We start from the raw sequence: 18963 nt of genomic DNA, 5'->3' as shown, positions 1-18963 counted from the left end.
GGTGCAACAACCCCCTCTGACCATGCATCCCGCTCGCACGCTGCTGAAATCCTTTCTTCACAGTTAGCTTGTGACACTGACCTTCCTGTGAATAAAGGATAACTGAGGGACAGTTCCATTCGTGGTTTTGGTATGACTGGTTTTACAACCGATCAGGGTGATCGAGTTCACCAGCACCCCTCTCTTGACCCGTGGCATGATCCTCCTGGAGGGCTGGAGCTCAGGGTCTGGCACCCATTCTTTACCGGTGTTTTACCAGGGGATTTTATGTGTGGATATGAAATCTGTGAGGCCATTTCTTAACGACGACAGAGCAAGTTAAGCTGTCCGTGCAGCTGTAGTCACAGCCATCTGCACGCTGCGTTTTATAGGTGGGGTGAGCATGGGCTGTCCTTTACCCCATGGACCATGGTGGTAGAGGCAGCCACATCTGTAGCAGGAGCGTGCTGGTCTTCAGCTCTCTTCCTCCAGCCCAGGTGCTGTACACATGTACCCAGAAACTCTCTGCTTCTTGGAAATGCTTTGTCTGAGAAATGCAGCACTGCCCAAATGGTAGGAGAGGAATGCAATAACTTGTTTTCTTTATATATATTTTAAATATATTTTATTGCTCTACAGTTGAGCCATTGCCCTCTAACTTCTCACTGATTTTACAACAGGGTTGAGTCCTCAAGAGAGGGCTTCAAAGAGCAAAAAGAGCGTGTTGAGGCAGGGGGTGGGTTTGGTAAAGAAGGCATACGAGGTGACATCAAGAAATGCAAAGCAAAGCAGACATGGGCATTGCTGTATGATTTGTATTGGCTCGACTAAATGGAAATGAGCATCTATTACGTTTTTATAAACCAGGTAAAAATAATCATAGGTAGAGATAAACTAGCTTCAGCGTAAACACAAGCTCTGCGGCATGATCCTCTGTGATAATGGGATAATTTACTGATGTAAAGAACTTTTTTTCTGCAGTCTGTGAACTAGCTAACATAGCTGTGTATGCAAGATATAAAAAAATACCCTGGTTTTCTAATGGCCCTCACAGGGAATGACTAAAGGATCTAAAAGATCCACGGAAAAAAAGACAGGCTGAAATAGCAACAAAGAGGCAAATGAATTACTTTGTGCATGCAGGACTCTTCTGTAGTTTTTTATTTTGCAAGCATCCCTAACAGTTTTTGTTTCTTTGACCCTTTCTTACCACTTTGCAACTTTAGAGAGGTACAGATATCACAACTGCCTAATGCCTGTGAAGGAGCAAAGGAAATAAACAGCCTAAAGATGAAGATCTTGGGGTGTTGGTGGATGAGAAGCTCAACATGACCAAGTAATGTGCACTTACAGCCCAGAAGGCAGGCCAACTGTATCCTGGGCTGCATCAAAAGAAGTGTGGCCAGCAGGTCAAGCGAGGTGATTCTGCCCCTCTGCTCTGGTGAGACCCCACCTGGAGTCCTGTGTCCAGCTCTGGGGGCCTCAGCACAGGAAAGACGTGGAGCTGTTGAAGTGGGTCCAGAGAAAGGTCACAAAAATGGTTAGAGGGCTGGACCACCTCTCCTATGAAGACAGGCTGAGAGAGTTGGGGTTGTTCAGCCTGGCGAAGAAAAGGCTCCGGGGAGACCTTATAGCAGCCTTCCAGTACCTGAAGGGGGCCTGCAGAGAAGATGGGGAGGAGCTCTTTATCAGGGGGTGTAGTGATAGGACAAGGGATAACGGTTTTAAGGTGAAAGAGGGGAGATTTAGATTAGATATTAGGAATAAATTCTTTACTGTGAGTGTGGTGAGGCACTGGAACAGGTTGCCCAGGGAAGCTGTGGATGCCCCATCCCTGGAGGTGTTCAAGGCCAGGCTGGATGGGGCTCTGAGCAGCCTGGTTTAGTGGGAGGTGTCCCTGCCCATGGCAGGGGGTTGGAACTAGATGATCTTTAAGGTCCCTTCCAACCCAAACCATTCTGTGATTCTATGATCCCTATCCTGACAAAAAAGCCTAAGATCATGATTAATGGAAGATATAGTTTGATGTGACAGCTGCTGAGAATTTACCTTGAAAAAATATCCAATCTGAAAACATACACCTTGAAAGTGGTTGAAATTGAAAGCCACTACAGTAGAGCAAATTGGAAACCTTTTAATAGTGGCTAAAATATTTTCTCTTTAACTGAGACCTGCATATTACCTTCAGTCTGAGAATAAATATTTTGAGTCAAGAATTTTTTGATAGAAATCTATAATTACCTTTGCAATATTGCTGGTATCCATCTACTTAGCAAAGACTCTGATTTTATTAGCTATTTAATCATCTGAAATACTCTATTAACAAATGCTCAGGGAGAACAATGTCTCTGTCAGATTCTGCAGCGGTGAGGTTATGTATTTAATAACCTGTTATATTTCAGACCCTGTAAAAATTAGTCACTGAAACCTTTATTCTTTTAATCAATCCCCAGATTACAGATATGGCCAAACCAAATCTTTCTTTGAAGCTAGCTTCACAGCGTTTTCAACCTGACCTAAGATTTAGATCACCTCAAAGTCTCTGTCAGCAATCTGAGTTCCTCCAAAATGTTTAAAAAGTTGTAATTTTAAGGTCACGTCCTTGCGTGTGTGGCAGCTGATGGGGACTCTGCCCTGACCTCAGTCGGAGCAGGGATGGGGAACTCCTGCTGTGCCTCTGAGTGTGCTGCAGAGCTGCGGCACCCATGCATGATCTGGCCAGCAATCATATCCGATGATGAACCTCCAAACTGCCAAGAAAATGATGGAAATAAGGCCGCTCCTGTCAGTGGGGATGCAGCTCTGATGTAAACGGCAATGATTGACTCACAGTCCCTCCCTGCCTTTCTCCATGAGGTTGCCTGCTGGAGGCAGCCTCAAGCAACATGACTGTGACCTGGGGGAATATTATTCTCCATGCACTGGCCACCTCCACGTCTTTCCTCCAGGAAACACTACGGGGACGGAACTGCAATGGGAAAGTCTCCAGAAGTTTGACAGGCCTTAGAAAGCATGCAAAGATATTAGATACCATGTGCCTGATTCTCCTGGTAGAGCTGCACCCATAAATAAATCCCACACGTCGTCTTTTCTGCACAGGAGGTGTCTCTGGCCAAGTCAGTCAAGGAGGCCAGCCTTTGCTAACTATGTTATTTGGCTAACAGCACAAGGGCTGAGTCAGTGTCAACAGGTGGTAGAGCCAAGACAGCCAAGAAAAGCCTTCTGAGGAGCCTGAGCCTTGTAGGCCAGCTCAGTAAAGAAAGAAACACCGTGATTCAGAACAGGGAGGGTAAATAATGCTGATCTTCATTTAAAATAGTAAACTATACATTGGGATAATTAAATAACCTAGTATCTTGTTTATTCCTTCGCCGCTGCCATTCTCTCCCTTGCATTCCTGTGCCATGAGTTCAGCCCGTATCATCTCTCCCCGTTGTTGATCCCAGATTAAGCTAGCAGAAAGGCACGGAGTACGAGGGAAAATGCTGCTTTTCACAGACTGGAAACCAAGACCGCTTAGTGGGTTTCCCAAGCGTTAGGACTCCAGGGACAAGAGATTTGGCTTAAGGCTGGTTGGGAAGGTTCTGCAGCTGCCTGGAGGTGGGAAAACAAAACATTGTTTTTATTTTTACGGGGTTAATAAGAGATCAGGGTGGGTCTCTACAGCTGCAAAGACAAAGGGCAAATGGAGGTCAAGGCTATTACGCTGATTCAACAGATGTCTCCTAGCCTTCTTGGAGATGATGGTAATGAAAGTAAATAGTCCCTAGCCCTGCTCATAGTGAAGACTTCCTATTTTAGGAGGACTTTTCTTTGCAGTACAGTGACTGCTCTGACAGTCAGACGGCTTCACAGCCCCACCTTGCTCCAAACTTGGTGATGAGATGAGATGAGATGAGGTGAGACGAGATGAGATGAGATGAGATGAGATGATGAGATGGCAACAAAAAAACAACAGGTAAGAGCAGAAAGTAGAAAGAAGAAGTAGAAACAGAAGTCCACATTCACCTAACCAGTGTCAGATGAGCACAAGCTGAAGAGCAGCACAACAGAAGTAGCTCTAGGAGAGATTTTGAAGATGAGTTTACTATGTTAACTACATTAAAAATTAAAAGTTAACTACATTTAAAGCTTTTAACTGTATTAAAAGCTATGTTTAAATTTTGGTAGGTTAACTTTACCTGTGAATGGAAGAAAAGCAAGAAAGGCAGGTGACAGACTGGAAGTTGAATCTGCTGCTGTTAACTGGGCAAAGTGAGGAACAGTCAGCCTCATAAACTGTAAGATTTGATAGAAAATGTGAGCTCAAAGGGAAGGACCTTACAGGGCGGACCACAAGTCTGTGTCTGTGGGGCTGACAAGTTGATCTTCTGAAAACAAGATGCAAAGAGCTTTCTTTTGTATGGATTTAAATGAGGTAGTTCAGAGGGTGTCTGAACGTTGCAATGAGGATGGGATGCTGGCCTAACATTACCAGGATCTGGCCTTCATAGAGCAAGATACAAGTCATGCTAGAGAGAGGACCCTGTTGATGATGCGTCATGGGCTGTTGTTACGTGGGCATTGTCCCAGCAGCAGTAAAATGAAGAACAAGAATGTCCACACAATGTTTAAGCGGTACTGCATCTAATGTTAAGCATGTAAGTAGCCCACTTGCATCATACCGAAGGGCAGTCCAGATTATTTGGATTACTTTCTTTAGGAATACTGATCTGCCTTTTGCCTTCAGGTAGTGTCCAGGTTTCCCAAGCCTGCTTCCTGCACATTCTCAAAACTTCTGCTATCTATCCAACCTTCCAGTTGCTTGAACATTTTTATTCCTTTTCTTCCTCTGGATCTTTTTCTGTGCTGGCCTTTCCCAGTGCCTAATGCATGTGTTATCATCTTCACTATGGCATATTCTTTGAATTCAAATTCTTCTTTAAAGCACTTCACTGCTGGGTAGCTCTCCAGGGAAAACTGCCTCTTGTGCTGTTGCCTGTTTCATTTATCCCAAAGAACATCCTCACCCAGGTTCGAGCACATCTGTTTCACATCTCCTTTATTTGATGTCACTTCTCAGCCCTTCCCACTTTTCTCCTTCGTGCTCCGTTGTTTTAATTATCTGTGTTCATCTGATTTATGCTACCAGCTCTGCCAAAGCTATTTGGCCCAATTCTCATCCTAATTATGGAGATTTACTCCACAAAGATGGAGTAAGAGGAGTTATTCTGGTGTTGCTGATACACCAGGATCTGAATATGGGACTGATTCTTTCTTTCAGTAGCCTGCATGATTTTGGCAATATAATTGGATAATAACCTGCTTTCATTTAGAGTACTCAATACCAAATTTAAAATTTGTAGAAGATGAATTCTGAAAAAAACCTTCTTATTGTAACTGTCTGTATAATAAACGATGTTGTCTGGCAAACAGGTGCTGCCAGTGGTGCTTTCCAGTCATAACTGGGAATAAGATGGTATTCCTTGTTGTGTAAGCCATCAAACCAACATGACAGCCGGGATAGCCTCCAGAGGCCTACAGCAGGGAAGACTTTAAAAACTAAATTTCTTTTGAATCATTTAAAAATATTTTGAAACTTCTAATCTCAGGAATAAGGAGGAGACTGATCATTGTTACGTGGAAGATACGAAGCTACAGAGAAGAATAGTGTAAATCCTTCAGTTCATCAAGAACAAAATATTTTTCCATTAAATACAGCTTGAACCTGCCCTAGTGCTTCTTTTTCATCTGCTATTCAGCTCACCAAAGCTACATTTTCTCAAAGCGTCACACTTTGGCTAAAGACACAGAGTGGCTTCTTGCCAGATATAATGATTTAAAGGTATTTGTATGCTTACTTGAATTGCTTTGAGTGGACATAACTGCTGGGTTTTGTACCATCAGCTCCTTACATTCCTGCAGCGAACTCTTTCCTGTTACACTCCAGGTCTCCCAAACTCCTTGCCTCTACAGGTTAGGGGACACTGAAAAAATGTGTAACTCTAGAGTGTGATGACAGCTTTTGCAAAGCATGTCGTTGATCTGAGCAACGATGGGTCCTTCGGGGAATTTAGCCATGTGCCTGGAGGCTGCCCGGGAATACCTGCTGGGGAAGCAGTTCCCCGGACAGAGATGCCTTGTGTAGGTCTGAGCTGACTCACAGGTGGCAGGGAGAGTCTCCAGGGCTGCTGAAATCCCCTGCTGAGATACACACACAGCTTTCTTCCATGGGACAGAGGAGAAAAAGAGAACAGAGATGAATAAAGGTCTGTAGACCCCCATAAAAGGAGAAAGAGATGCTTTTGCTGAAGCTTGGTCACCTGCTTGGTGCATTCAGTGCAGGGTCGGGGACAGAGCAGCGCAGAAGCCATGGACGGGAAGCACCTGCCGACCATACGTGCACTTTTTCTTGCAGGCTGCACCCTGGTGACCACCATCACCTTCTGCTGTGATATGTGGCTCAATCCTTTTCCTGGCCACATCGCTGCTGTCAGGAGGTGGCGTCAGTGAAGGGAATCAGCTGTGAACTGACATGGGTATAACACTGACAGATCTTAAAAATATTTCAAAGCCATTCAGCATCTCCTATTTTCTGTGTGGATTCACTTCTTCTGGCCCTTCATGGTCTCCCTGACCTTGCCATATGTCTGTGAGCTGCTGACACTTCAGCCATGAGTTATGACAGCAGTTATGGATCTGTGCAGTCCTGTTTTATGATGATGATTTATCATTTGTATTATAGTCATGCCTAGAGGCCTCAAGCAAGATCAGGGCCTCATCATACTAGTCACTGTATAAACATGCATTAGGAGACGGTCCTGCTCTGAAAAGATCACAAACAAAAGGTGGGAGGAGGAACAGAAGCCCAGAGATGTGAAATGCATTCCCCAAGGCAGCCCAAGGATAAGTATCAGGGCAGGGAGCAGCAGCGCTCGTGTCCCTCAGCTCCTGCCTGTGCTCCTGTCTGCTGCACCTCCACCTCCTCCTTGCCAGGGGCTGTGCAGGGGGTGGCACGTTCCTGCTTTGCCATGCCTCTGCCTGTGGCCCAAAATCCGTCACAGCGTGCCAGGAGGCACATCGCTGCCTCGTCCGTGGGTGCTGCCCATACACTGGTGCCCAGGCAGGTCAATGCTTCTGCTGCGCTTTCGAAATTATTTCTTTTCCATTGTTTTTTTTTCACCTCTGAGCTGACAGTCATTGCTACCAGCAGAGTTGTTGGTTATCGCCTCCAAGCTGAGACCGAATGGCTTCATGCCTTTTCCGAGCAAAATAAAACAGGTAACTTAAAATGATTGCCATGTTAGATATAGATGGAAGGCATTTTGGTGCACCAGTGAGACCCACAATGTCACAGCAAGCACAGAGACATACTATGGGACAGTCGCATCCCACCTCCACTTAATGGGGCTTGGATCTCAGTTCTGGCTATGCCTAAACACTACCCTTGCTTTGCCTTTGCGGCAGTTAGGGGATAACTGGAGGGCAATGTTTTTCCTCCTTTTGTAATTGTTATTGCACTCTGCATTATGACCAGAGCTGTTCTCTTTGTATAAAAATGCAGTTTCCAGAGCTTAATCTGAAAGCTGGGTGTGTGGACTAGCATCAGGCCCATGTTAATATGAATTATACATTGAACATCGCTTTGAAAATGCTGTGAGCTAATTCTATACAGGAAAGAAAAAATGAGATGCAGACTTGGCCCGAAGATTTTCAAAGAGGAAGAAGCCAGACTGCACCTATGAAAATACTGGGTTATGCCCTTTAGAAAAGCAGGGAAATAAAAATACTGCGAGAGCAGGTTTGCCTCTCGCTGCTGACAGGAGCACCAGTATGGCAGTCGAGAGCAGGCAGACACACTGAGATGACATCAGGGTGACGGGGAGGTAGTAAATCGAGGGGCCCTAGTGAGCTGCGAGGGCTTCCAGGAGACTCTCTGATGCTGGCTAGGCTCCAGGGCCTGCTCGAAGAAGCAGAAGATGCTGCTCCCGAAGAGCCTGGAAAGTGTGAGCTGGATGTAAGGGCAATGGAAAAGTTGGCAAGCCGGCAAGGCCGCTGTCGGAGCCATGCAGGGGGGCACCGTGCCCTTCAGCGACCTTCAAGGAGCTTGTTGGAGAATGGCACGACTGTTATCTCCAGGCAAATATTCGGGCTTCCTCTTGCAACATCTGAGCAGTCTTTTGGTGCTTTCATGACAGAAAGTGCTTACTCCAGCTAAAGCCAATTTATCCTTCATTAGCTTAATATTCACACTGCCAACTGTGGCAGACATTTTCTATCTATTCGATCTTCAGTGTAGTCCAAGAGCGCAGCAAAGACCTGAATCACAAATATATCCAGGAGTGTTTGCAAAACACAGGAATTCCTCTTTGCCACTCGGAGCTGGGGAGTGTCCGGACTTCCCGGCCCCACCTGCATCTTTCCCAGGCGTGATCCACCAGTTGTTCTGCGTTTGTTGGACTCTTCTCTCTTCATAACACACTTCAGCCGATGCTCATTTTATCTGCATGCTGCTCTCACCGCATAACGCCACGAGGAGTGGAGACTCTCCCCACAAATGTGTTCAAAAGAGTTTATACCACTTCATTTTTTTACATGGATGCAAATAGCGTCACAGGAAGCAATCTCTGCATCAAGTCCATTCTCCTGGCAAAGCATGAGCATCTGGTTCCTCATCCCCAGTAGGAGCTTTGCTGCTGCTTCTCGATTCAGAATTTTCCATTAATTCCCTGCCGCCATCCATCAACTCACGAGTTTGAAATTTTCTGCCTTTGCCTGAGTAAAGTTGTGGCTGTTGTTTTCTCCAGCTCCTTGAAAGAGGGCTGGTTCCTGAACCGATGTTTATTACTAGCACAAGCCTTTTTCTGATAACGAAAAACCAGTCACTGAATGTTTTCCATATTGTGTTATCTACTTAACATCCTCATCCTTCTTTTTTCATTCCTTTTTTTTATTCCTTCTGTAAAACGGACACAAGGGGTAGTGCTGGCAGCCAAGCCACCGCCCCGTGCCGCAGCACAGATGTCACATGTGTTACATACTGCTTTTCACACTGACGGAGAGGCATCCTCAGCCCAAAATGAACCACCAAACAAGTCTGCTCTCTCCAAACAGACATTTTTATGCCTTGTCCATGTGAGCCAGCTATTGACAATCACAGCACTTAGGGCTGATTTTCTTTTCCCTTTGTCACCAGAGATGGGAGGGTGATCTAAGCTTCTTCAAGTGCTAAACACAGAGCAAGCAGCATACGCAATTTTATGGCACCAGTCTTTGCTACTCCCACTTCTCAGGGAGAAAAATCCATTTCTGACATGGCACGTGGTCTGTAAACCAGTTTAGCAGCAGGTCCCTTCGGGAAACCTGGTGGAGCTGAGCTGCCTGTGGGGCTCCCCTTCAGTGCCTGGAGCTCAAACCCCCAGTCTGCCACAAGGTCACCCTCCTGGTCAGAGCAGGGGCTGTCCGTTTCCTTGAAAACCCATGGTAAATACAACACCACCAACAGTGCAAAGAGGTTTGGGGGTCAAATCAGCATTGTTGACTTCCGTGGAGACATACCCAGCTTGGCTGCTGCAGTTCTCGTGGGCTCTCGTAGCATTTGCCAAACAACCCGACACTACAGCGTCAGCCAGCCGCGTCTTGCAGACGGGATCACAGGCGCATCCACTCACTGCTGCGGCGCTGTTTGTAGGAATAGATATTACACCTGTGAGGTGGAAATGTGTTATTAAAGCCATAAAGATAACAACATTGCTCCTAAGTGGACAAATTTAGTGCAGCGTCTATTACTGTTAAATGGCAAAATTACAGTTGTAACAATATGGAGATGTAAATGTAATTGTGTATAGCATTGTGTAATCATTAAAATCCATATAAATTTTGCGCACTCAAATTAAACACAAGCGACGACTGCTTGACACCTGAAACATTAGCATAATATTCAATGCCATATGGTTGGCATTTTCTGTTTCTTCTATCTGTCACTCTTCATTCTTGTCAGCTGCTCCTGAGAACTTGCCAGATAATATCTGCACCATTGCCAAAAATGTCTAACAGCTGGTGTGGTACTGGTTAAACACTCCATAATGTTTCAAACTTTAGTGCTCCCTGTCTATGCCTTAGAAAGCTGGTTTTGGAGCAGATGTTTAGCTTTGCTTTTAAATTAACTTCAGTCTGCTTTTGTGTCAGCGGTGTGTTTTTACGCTCCATCATGCTGCTGCCTTCTGTGAGATAAATGAGCTCAACAGAATCCTGCCTTTGACAGCCTTAGAACACACAAACTGGCATGATAAACTGTGTTAAAAATGCACTCGGCTGCCTGCTTTGGTACCTGACGTGGACTTGGGTGCTGGACTTGAGCTGCAAACTTACAGACTCAGTTGAACTGGTGATATCTTAAATTTCACCATGTCCATGTCATCCTCCTTGTGGCACTGAGATGTGCATCTGCTTGATGCTCTTGGCACTGCTGGCCACCGGAGCCCCTCTGTGATTCGGAAATCGGCATGGAGGGACCTAAATGCCCAAATGAGGCCCTCCAGAGGGACTCAAACCATAACGTGGGCTTAAGACACAAGCGCTGCGTGGGCATGGTTTAGAGCTGTGTCCCCCCAGCCAGGGAGATGGCAGCAGGGTCCATACTGGTACCCAGGCGTGCAGCTGGAGTGCAACCCAGGGCCCTTAACCCACCTTCAGCTTGCAGGGCGTGAGGCCGCTGGTGGAGGACGTAGCAGAAGACACATTTCTGACTGTAAATACCCTTTAAAACAGTGCTGATGACTAAACTGGGAATTCTCTAACGTCTTCTGTATGGAAATCAGTGTGAACTCTGAACGTGCTGAAATCTATGTAGTTGGGTGATTTGCCTATTACGATTTATGATGAGCCAGGCACATGAACATCAATGAATTAAACAAACATCTAATTTCATAAACAATCTGATTTTATGGATAGCATATGCAGTTCCCTTGGGGCTGCGAGTTTAAAAGGCTGATTTATGCCTTTGGAAAAGAGGACTCCTTGCTTTTTCATTTTGAGCTTCTTTTCCTGGAAACAAGGAGTTGTCTTACCTTTTTGCTCCTTCAGATTCACTTCCAAATGAAGTCACTACTCAATTAGAACACTGGGTTGAATTTTGAGTGCTTAGATGTTGCGATGGAGGGCATTTACTGAGAAGCTGCTAAGTCATCCTTCTGTCCCCAGATGACTTTGTAGGGACAAAAATGGGGAGTGAAGAGAGGAGACCTCTGCCCCTCCACAAGTGGGCCATTCCACCCTGCGAGGCTGCTTTTAGGTCAGGTAGACAATGACCTAATATGTGCCTTTTTTACACAGAGGCATTTTAATTTGGGCTACCTTTTGGCATATGACACCCTTTCTGAACCGCGACTCCCCTGTTTCAGCTGCCGTACAGGCACACAGCAAAAAGGTGACGGCTGCCTGAATAAGCTTCCCATCTTACAGGAGGCAAGAAACAGAGGTATGGACAGGCAAAGAGTGCAGGTAAATATATGGGTTCATGCTATAGGCAGTGGTCTTAGCATGCCATCACCAGTGGCAGGCTCTACACTCATTTTTGCCACGTGGGACGCATAAGCGTTGGATTTTCAGATAGTGGCTTGTGCCTCTCATTTTCCTCTTCTCTGCGCATGCAGACCTACTCAGATGGAAGAAGTGCAGGCAGAAGAGTCGTGGGCTGCATATAACAGAAAATAGATTTGCACAGTTTTTATTCTTTGCAGACGTTCCCGCCCCTCCACTGCATCCCTGGAAATTATCCATCTTGGATAATGGATGGAATTAGATTAGAAACAAGACAAGATGCAATTACTCACTGAGGACGAATTGGATAAACTGGTAAAATGGGGCCTGCAGCTGGGGCTGTCAGCGTCTGGTTTGTGTGCGCGCGGAGGAGTCGCAGAGGATTTTATCCTTGGCATTAGCTGTAATAGGATAAACATATTTTCTGTTTATTGTAATGTAGCCTTTTACCCACATTAAAAATCATTACTGAGCCATTATCGATCACATAATGGCTGGTATCACTTATTCCAGTAAGGTGCTATCCACGTGAAGTCCCTAAGTTGAAAAAAAAGAAGTTATTAAAATGAAAATAAGCTTTATCTTTGATGAGGAATAAAGAAACTACCTTAGGCCAGAGAACTGCACCAAGATGCTCGTAAGGCTTCTTCTCACGGCATGTGGGATCCAGGGCAGCAACAAATGTCAGCCCGCTCATTTCTTGGTCCAGGCTCAGCTCTTTTCCAAATGAAGTCCTTAAATTTTTCCCTCACCACCAGGGTTTGCAAGATCATTCCTGAAGTATACACGCGAATGGGGCAATCTTAATTTGTTTAGGTGCTTGGTACATCCCTCTAAATGATTTTCTATTTCTTTAGGCATTTGGACACTATTGAAAGTCAGGCCATCAGATTAGTTGAAGGCCACAGAAGAGGTACGTCAGAGCAGAGAGCACAGATGCTGTTGGGAGGGTATTGCGCTGCTTTTCCTCTCACACGTGTTTACTTCTGAAGGTGCTCATTGACACGGCGAGGTTTTGAACTGAGGTAAGGAGGGAAAGTGGGAAACTCCTGCTAATGAATGTTCAGGCCTGATTATTTTTTTTATCTTTTTTTTTTTTTTGTCCGTAGAATCCTTGGACTGTTTTGCTGTAAATATTTCATTTTACACACAGTAACCGAGACTAAAAATTTGGCACAATGCTACACCCCCAAAACTGAAGATGTTGGTTATCAAACTATGATGTTCTGCTGCAAAAAGACGACTAAAAGAATGACATAAGTAAATGTTCCTGGAGGCAAAACATGTAGTACAGTGCAGCTCATTACTTAGTAATGTAGCGCACATACATGTGATTGTAATCCATCATTTTTACCACCACCTTGAACAGGATTATAGCCAACTTGTAGGGTCATACAGGTACCTCTAATCCAAGGCAGAGAGTTCCTTTCAGCTCAGGCCATCGCAAATCTGTCATTTGTGGTGTTCCGTTTGTGTTCTTTAGTTTATGAATGTGAATTATTTGATGGAAATCATTTCAGTGCAAAGGTAACCAGGCGATGCTTTTGACCGAGTGCCAGCCAGCAGGGCAGGAAATCAGTTTTGCACTTCTTGCTGTTGATAGGTTTAACTATGGGACTTTTTTGGGGGTTTTTTAATGTCTTTTTTACGTCTCTGTATGGATACAAGATATATTAATGTGAAGTTTCCAAACTCAACCCCTGCCCTCTATATTCTTTGTACACATACTTAAAGCATTTGAGTTGTCTCATTCACTTCAGCAGGCTCATCGGGCGCATAATCAGGTGTGTATAATACTTACAGGGTCAGGGTTTATTTCCTAACAAGACTCCAAAAGAATGGCAATGCTAAGCACGGTGGTTGTAACACGAAGTCGTTAAACGTTTCCTCTTTTATGTGCTGCTTTTATATGCTGCTCACTGTCTGTGTGGGCCTGAGAGGCTGCCCCATAGGTCTGATGTGGGATGTCAGTTGATGTTCAGCATGGGAAAGCACCCACGTATATGTAAAATCAATACAGTTTCTGAAGTAAAAGACAAAGAAATAGAAAGAATTTTAAAAACCTGGTTTTCTTCCTGATTTTCTCATTCTGTTATGTTGCTATAGCAAGTCAACGCCTTCTGGTGACATGGGAATCAGCAGAAGTAGCCAAGTCCTTCGTGCACTGTAGAGGGGGCACTGCGCTCTGCTTTTTGTAATCAGCCTTTTTTTTATTGGGAGTATTTCTGAGGCCAGATTTAGAGAGGTTGAAAGGCAGAAATAGTTGTCTATATTGAGCATCATTTTTGTAATGGACTTTATCAAAGATTTTGTAGGCTTCTAAATCTTTAATTTCTCAGAACTCCTCTGGAGGCTGGTATACTGCCCACAGCTTCATAATGTCAGTAGCAATGACTTAAAAGAAAATCAGTCAAAGCAATGAAGATAACTCACAGTTCAAAAAATACATTTTTGTTTTGCCAGTACTTCTCTAGGAAATATTTTGCTGAATTTTAGCACAGAAAAAAACCTGTCGTCTATTCGGATTTCTTAAGTAACGTTTAAGGGTTTCATGTGGCTGACACTTCTTGGCCTTGCGTTAATCTCGGGATTGTTTCACAAGAGACCCAGGAACACCCACTGATAACAATGTCAAACATTCAGTGTATTTACTGAACGTTTCCACTTGCTTGATCATTAAGGCATGCTTGGAGTATGAGGTCACCGATGTTGTGTAAGTGCAGAATTTATGGGGTGATTTGAACTATAGGGGAGTCCTGACATGTTTTTGGCAAATACTGTCAGATACCGTGGACTGATGCCACTCAGAATTGTAGCTCTGGGATATAATCAGGTTCTAGCATGAATGTGTTGCATTAGAATTCAAATCCTCTGATTACAGAGAAGATGGGAAAAAGGTTATTTAAACAGGCCATACATACACTGTAGGAATCTTTTAACAGGACGCATTTTCTTGGCTGTTAAAACAGATGATCATAGAATCATAGAATCATAGAATCATAGGGTTGGAAGGGACCTCTGGAGATCATCTAGTCCAACCCCCCTGCCAGAGCAGGGTCACCTAGAGCAGGTTACACAGGAACACGTCCAGGTGGGTTTTGAATGTCTCCAGAGTTGGAGACTCCACCACCTCTCTGGGCAGCCTGTGCCAGTGCTCTGCCACCCTCAGGGTAAAGAAGTTCCTCCTCATGTTTAGGTGGAACTTCCTATGTTCAAGTTTGTGCCCATTGCCTCTTGTCCTGTCCCCGGGCACCACTGAAAAGAGCCTCGCCCCATCGTCCTGACACCCACCCTTTAAGTATTTATAAGTGTTGATAAGGTCACCCCTCAGACGTCTTTTTTCCAGACTGAAGAGACCCAAATCCCTCAGCCTTTCCTCATAAGAGAGGTGTTCCAGTCCCCTAATCATCTTTGTAGCTCTCTGCTGCACCCTTTCCAGCAGTTCCCTGTCCCTCTTGAACCGGGGAGCCCAGAACTGGACACAGTACTCCAGGTGCGGCCTCACCAAGGCAGAGTAGAGGGGGAGGATGACCTCCCTTGACCTGCTGGCCACACTCTTCTTGATGCACCCCAGGATGCCATTGGCCTTCTTGGCCACAAGGGCACATTGCTGACTCATGGTCATCCTGTTGTCCACCAGGACTCCCAGGTCTCTTTCCACAGAGCTGCTCTCCAGCAGGTCAGCACCCAACCTGTACTGGTGCATGGGGTTGTTCCTCCCCAGGTGCAGCACCCTACACTTGCCCTTGTTGAACTTCATAAGGTTTCTCTCTGCCCAGATCTCCAACCTGTCCAGGTCTCTCTGTATGGCGGCACAGCCTTCCGGTGTGTCAGCCACCCCACCCAGCTTGGTGTCATCAGCAAACTTGCTGAGGGTGCACTCTATCCCCTCATCCAGGTCATTGATGAATATGTTGAACAGGACTGGACCCAGTACTGACCCCTGGGGAACACCACTCGTCACTGACCTCCAACTAGACTCTGTGCCCCTAATCACAACCCTCTGAGCTCTATCGTTCAACCAGTTTTCTATCCACCCCACTGTCCATTCATCTAACCCACACTTCCTAAGCTTCCCTATGAGGAATTAAACATCCTTCCCTATGAGGATTTAAATCCTTCCCTATGAGGATTTAAACATTAAGTCTTTTAACAAACAAAACTGAAAATGTAGTTTTTAGAAAATTAGAGGAGAAAGCTATACATCAATGTAGCGTGCAATCACTGCGCTCTCCTTTTGAATGCTGCATTTCAGCTGGAGGGAGCAGCCAAGGTCTAAGTTAAGAAGGTGGCAGTGAGACAGATTCACCAGCAGCACGGGCTGTAACGCAGCCTGGGCTTCCTAAGCCGTACCGCATTTGCCACCGACTTGCTAGGTGCAAGGTAGCCCTGCAGAGCCTATTCAAGTCCTGTTTAAAACTCATTTAAATCATGAAAACAATCTTGAGTTGGATTTTAGCACCTTTTAGATATAGCGATAATGACTTTGGCTGCCTTCATTTGCCGCTTCTCTGCTGGTACTGCTGTGAGGATAACCTAAGACTTGGAGTCCTTGAATGAAACCGAACGGGAACAGGACCTGGATGTATGCAATCGCTGACTTTATCACACGCCTGCCGCCTGGCTTTGAGTTTTCTGACTCTGTTTTTCCTCCCACCTCTCGTTTTGCATGTTTGAATCGCAGGCTCCTTCAGACACGGTCTATTTCTCACAAGAGATTTGCAGAGTCTGTTGCCTGTGGTCGTGCTGCAAGACAAACCATGGGCGATAGCTGCCACTCGTGCGGGAGGTTTCAGCGGTTCTCTCCCACTTTGTCTAAAACACATAAATAAAGCCAGTTCTGGCATTGTGCACGTTTTTAATACTTTGCAAAGCCATTAACGCTTTGACATTAGTCCCACTAATTGGACTTTGTTTCATTACCTGAACTTTTTCCCTTAACATTGTAAAAATCATGTTGTTAGCTGGTTGCCAAGTACAAGAAACCACAGGTAAATGAACTGCATTTCGGTGTGGGTTCAGGAAGGAAATACTCTCCCAGTATTGACTTACGCTGTATTTCTTCATCCCACCTGTAATATAAAGGAAGGAGACAGAATAAAAGCCACGGAAAGTAGAATAAAAGGTAAAAGGAAGAAGTGATTCTGGGAGTTTGCATATATACTTGTCAGATAAAGACTAAACAAGCCTAGATGATCTATGGCCGGAGTCTTTTATAAAGGGGGCATGACTGATATACAAAATACTAGATAGGACACATATTTTATAGGGATCCTTAGCAGAATATGCACTGGAGGATTTTAAGGAACAGTCATGCTCTTGATATGCAACATTCACCGAGCTCCACAGGTTTTGGGAACGTGCTGTCTAGCCCTCGGAGTCCGCCTCTTACAGGAAAGGCCTTTGAATGGTGTGTCTCAGAACTGACCCGCTCCCTGAAAGATTTTCAGTATTGCTTTTTAAAAATAACTTTATTTTATTAGACCCATTTACACGGGATAAATGGGCAAATACTGCAATCTGTTTTCCTACCCTTATTTTTATTTAATGTTTCATATTCCTACCAGGATTAGGGCTATCCTATGACAGAGAAAGGACATCACTATTTTCTGTGGAAAACAGAGCACAAAGTCTTCTGACAAATAGCACAAAAATTTCTGTTCTTTTTAGGCAAACATCGTTCTCCAGATATCTGAAAGACTTAGATATTAGAGAAATGGGTGTATTAGTGTAGCGAAGCTGACATTATCGGGTGTTGTATATGAGAAATGTCATTTACGAGTTGTCACACAGCTATTATTAAGAGACCGTTCAGCAGAACACAGTACATCAGAGTGACTGTCACAGCGCTCGCTGCAATCACCGAACAACCAGACATAGTTAAACAGAACATTTCTTTCGCTTTCAGGACAAATTACACTTATGGTTTATTTATGTGATGTATTCGTTGCATTTAGACGTTCCCCCATCACGGTGCCTGCCAGGTGGGATGGGCAGCAGTCCAGCCTCCCGCAGCTGGGGAGCAGAGCCCTCCATGCATCCCATGGGATGGGGTTGCTGGTGCTCCAGCTCTGGTGCCCTTCATTCCCCTACCAGCAGCTGTAGCGGAGAGGGTCTGGTGGCTCCAGGCAGTCTCCTGCCCCTGGCTCTGGGCAGGATGGGGATCCAGCAGCTTCCAGAGCTGCTCCTCCCTCTCTGCCTCCCTCCCTGCCTCCAGGGCAGGGACACTTGCTGTCCTCCTTCCCCGCAGCATCTCAGACACATTCAGGTATCTCCCTCCAGCTACATACCACGTACAGCAAACTGCAATTACTCCATGGGGTTCCCCACAGCCTTAACTATTTACACCAGGCATTAAAATGCAGACAGATAAGTGAAAGTTAGCTCTAGGTTTAGGATTTGAACAGACGCTGCTTGAATCCCTTGCGAATGTCTTCAGCTCACATAACTGCATTCAGACTGTTTAAGCCTTGATCCTCTAATCTCTCCACCGGTTGAACTTCCATTGACTTTAACCTGCCCAGCCACATCCTTTAAAGCCAGCCTCCCCCGGTTATTGCACCACGTGCAGCCCCGCTGGACCTCTAAATCTTTCAAGAGGTTTGTAATTTGGTGCATTCCCTAAGGAAGCTTTGGAAGGGGTCCAAGGACAAGGCTAATTTAGGAGATGGGAGAATATGTCTTCTGAAGAAATGGCTCCAAGACCTTAACATGTTGGGCCGTGAAAAAGGAGCAGGTGAGATAGGATTTAATTACAGTGTACAAGTACCTAAGGGGGCGAAGGCAGAACTAGGTCTGAATCTATAGCAAAAAGGTAAAATGTGGGGTCACGGGCTGACACTGAAGTGTATTTCTCTCAGCAGAAGACTACTCTGTATATGTAATAATCTGGCAAACAAGGTAGTGGAAACTGGTATTTGATGTAATAACCTATTTATTACTGTTGCGGTGTGATGGTGTGCTCAGGATGCCCAGCTGATGGTTCTTGTCAGTCACAAATGGCTCTTTTTCTGTATTGTTTTTGGTGTTTCAATCTACTGTGCTGTTTTGGGGAGGGTGTCCTCAAAGCTAAGCTTCCAGGGGTTAAAAATACAGATAATATTTAAAGGCTAATGGCAAGAAATATGTAATTATTTTCTTTTCATTAACTGCTTTAAAGGTTTATGTATATAGTATTGTAGGTCTTGCAAAATGGCATGACTCCCTCTGTGGTCTGGTGCTGCAGAAGAACACACTGCATGATTCCGATGAACTTCTGGCAGGTGAAAAGTAAGGTTTCTGTGACATCGAAAATAATAATATGGTACTGGGATAAATGGGCATTCCAGCTCCTTCATTCATTTCATGTTTTTGTAGTAGGGAAAAATAAAAGATCTGATTTGGAAGCTGAGTACAGCAGGCGAAGCATGAACTTAGGCTCCCTTTAAGGGGAAAAAGTGTCTCTCCACGAATTTGCAATGGTTT

At 45.0% G+C, this 18963-nt stretch overlaps 1 protein-coding gene across 8 annotated transcripts in view; it reads left to right on the top strand.

Moving 5' to 3' along the window:
• STARD13 (StAR related lipid transfer domain containing 13) overlaps window positions 1–18963 on the top strand; it is a 312543-nt gene that overhangs the window by 9097 nt on the left and 284483 nt on the right. For 4 of the 8 annotated variants that reach the window (XM_063332535.1, XM_063332543.1, XM_063332560.1 and 1 more), the window contains one exon: window positions 12357–12524. The exons of 3 other annotated variants lie outside the window; for them this stretch is intronic. The gene's annotated coding sequence lies outside the window, so the exon portion shown is untranslated. Of the gene's footprint in view, window positions 1–11343; window positions 11438–12356; window positions 12525–18963 lie in introns of those variants that run through there. One more of the 8 variants, XM_063332570.1, reaches the window with a different exon arrangement.

This window comes from Chroicocephalus ridibundus, chromosome 1, assembly GCF_963924245.1.
Source record: "Chroicocephalus ridibundus chromosome 1, bChrRid1.1, whole genome shotgun sequence".
Classification (NCBI taxonomy): domain Eukaryota; kingdom Metazoa; phylum Chordata; class Aves; order Charadriiformes; family Laridae; genus Chroicocephalus; species Chroicocephalus ridibundus.
This window is presented reverse-complemented; position numbering and strand designations above follow the sequence as displayed.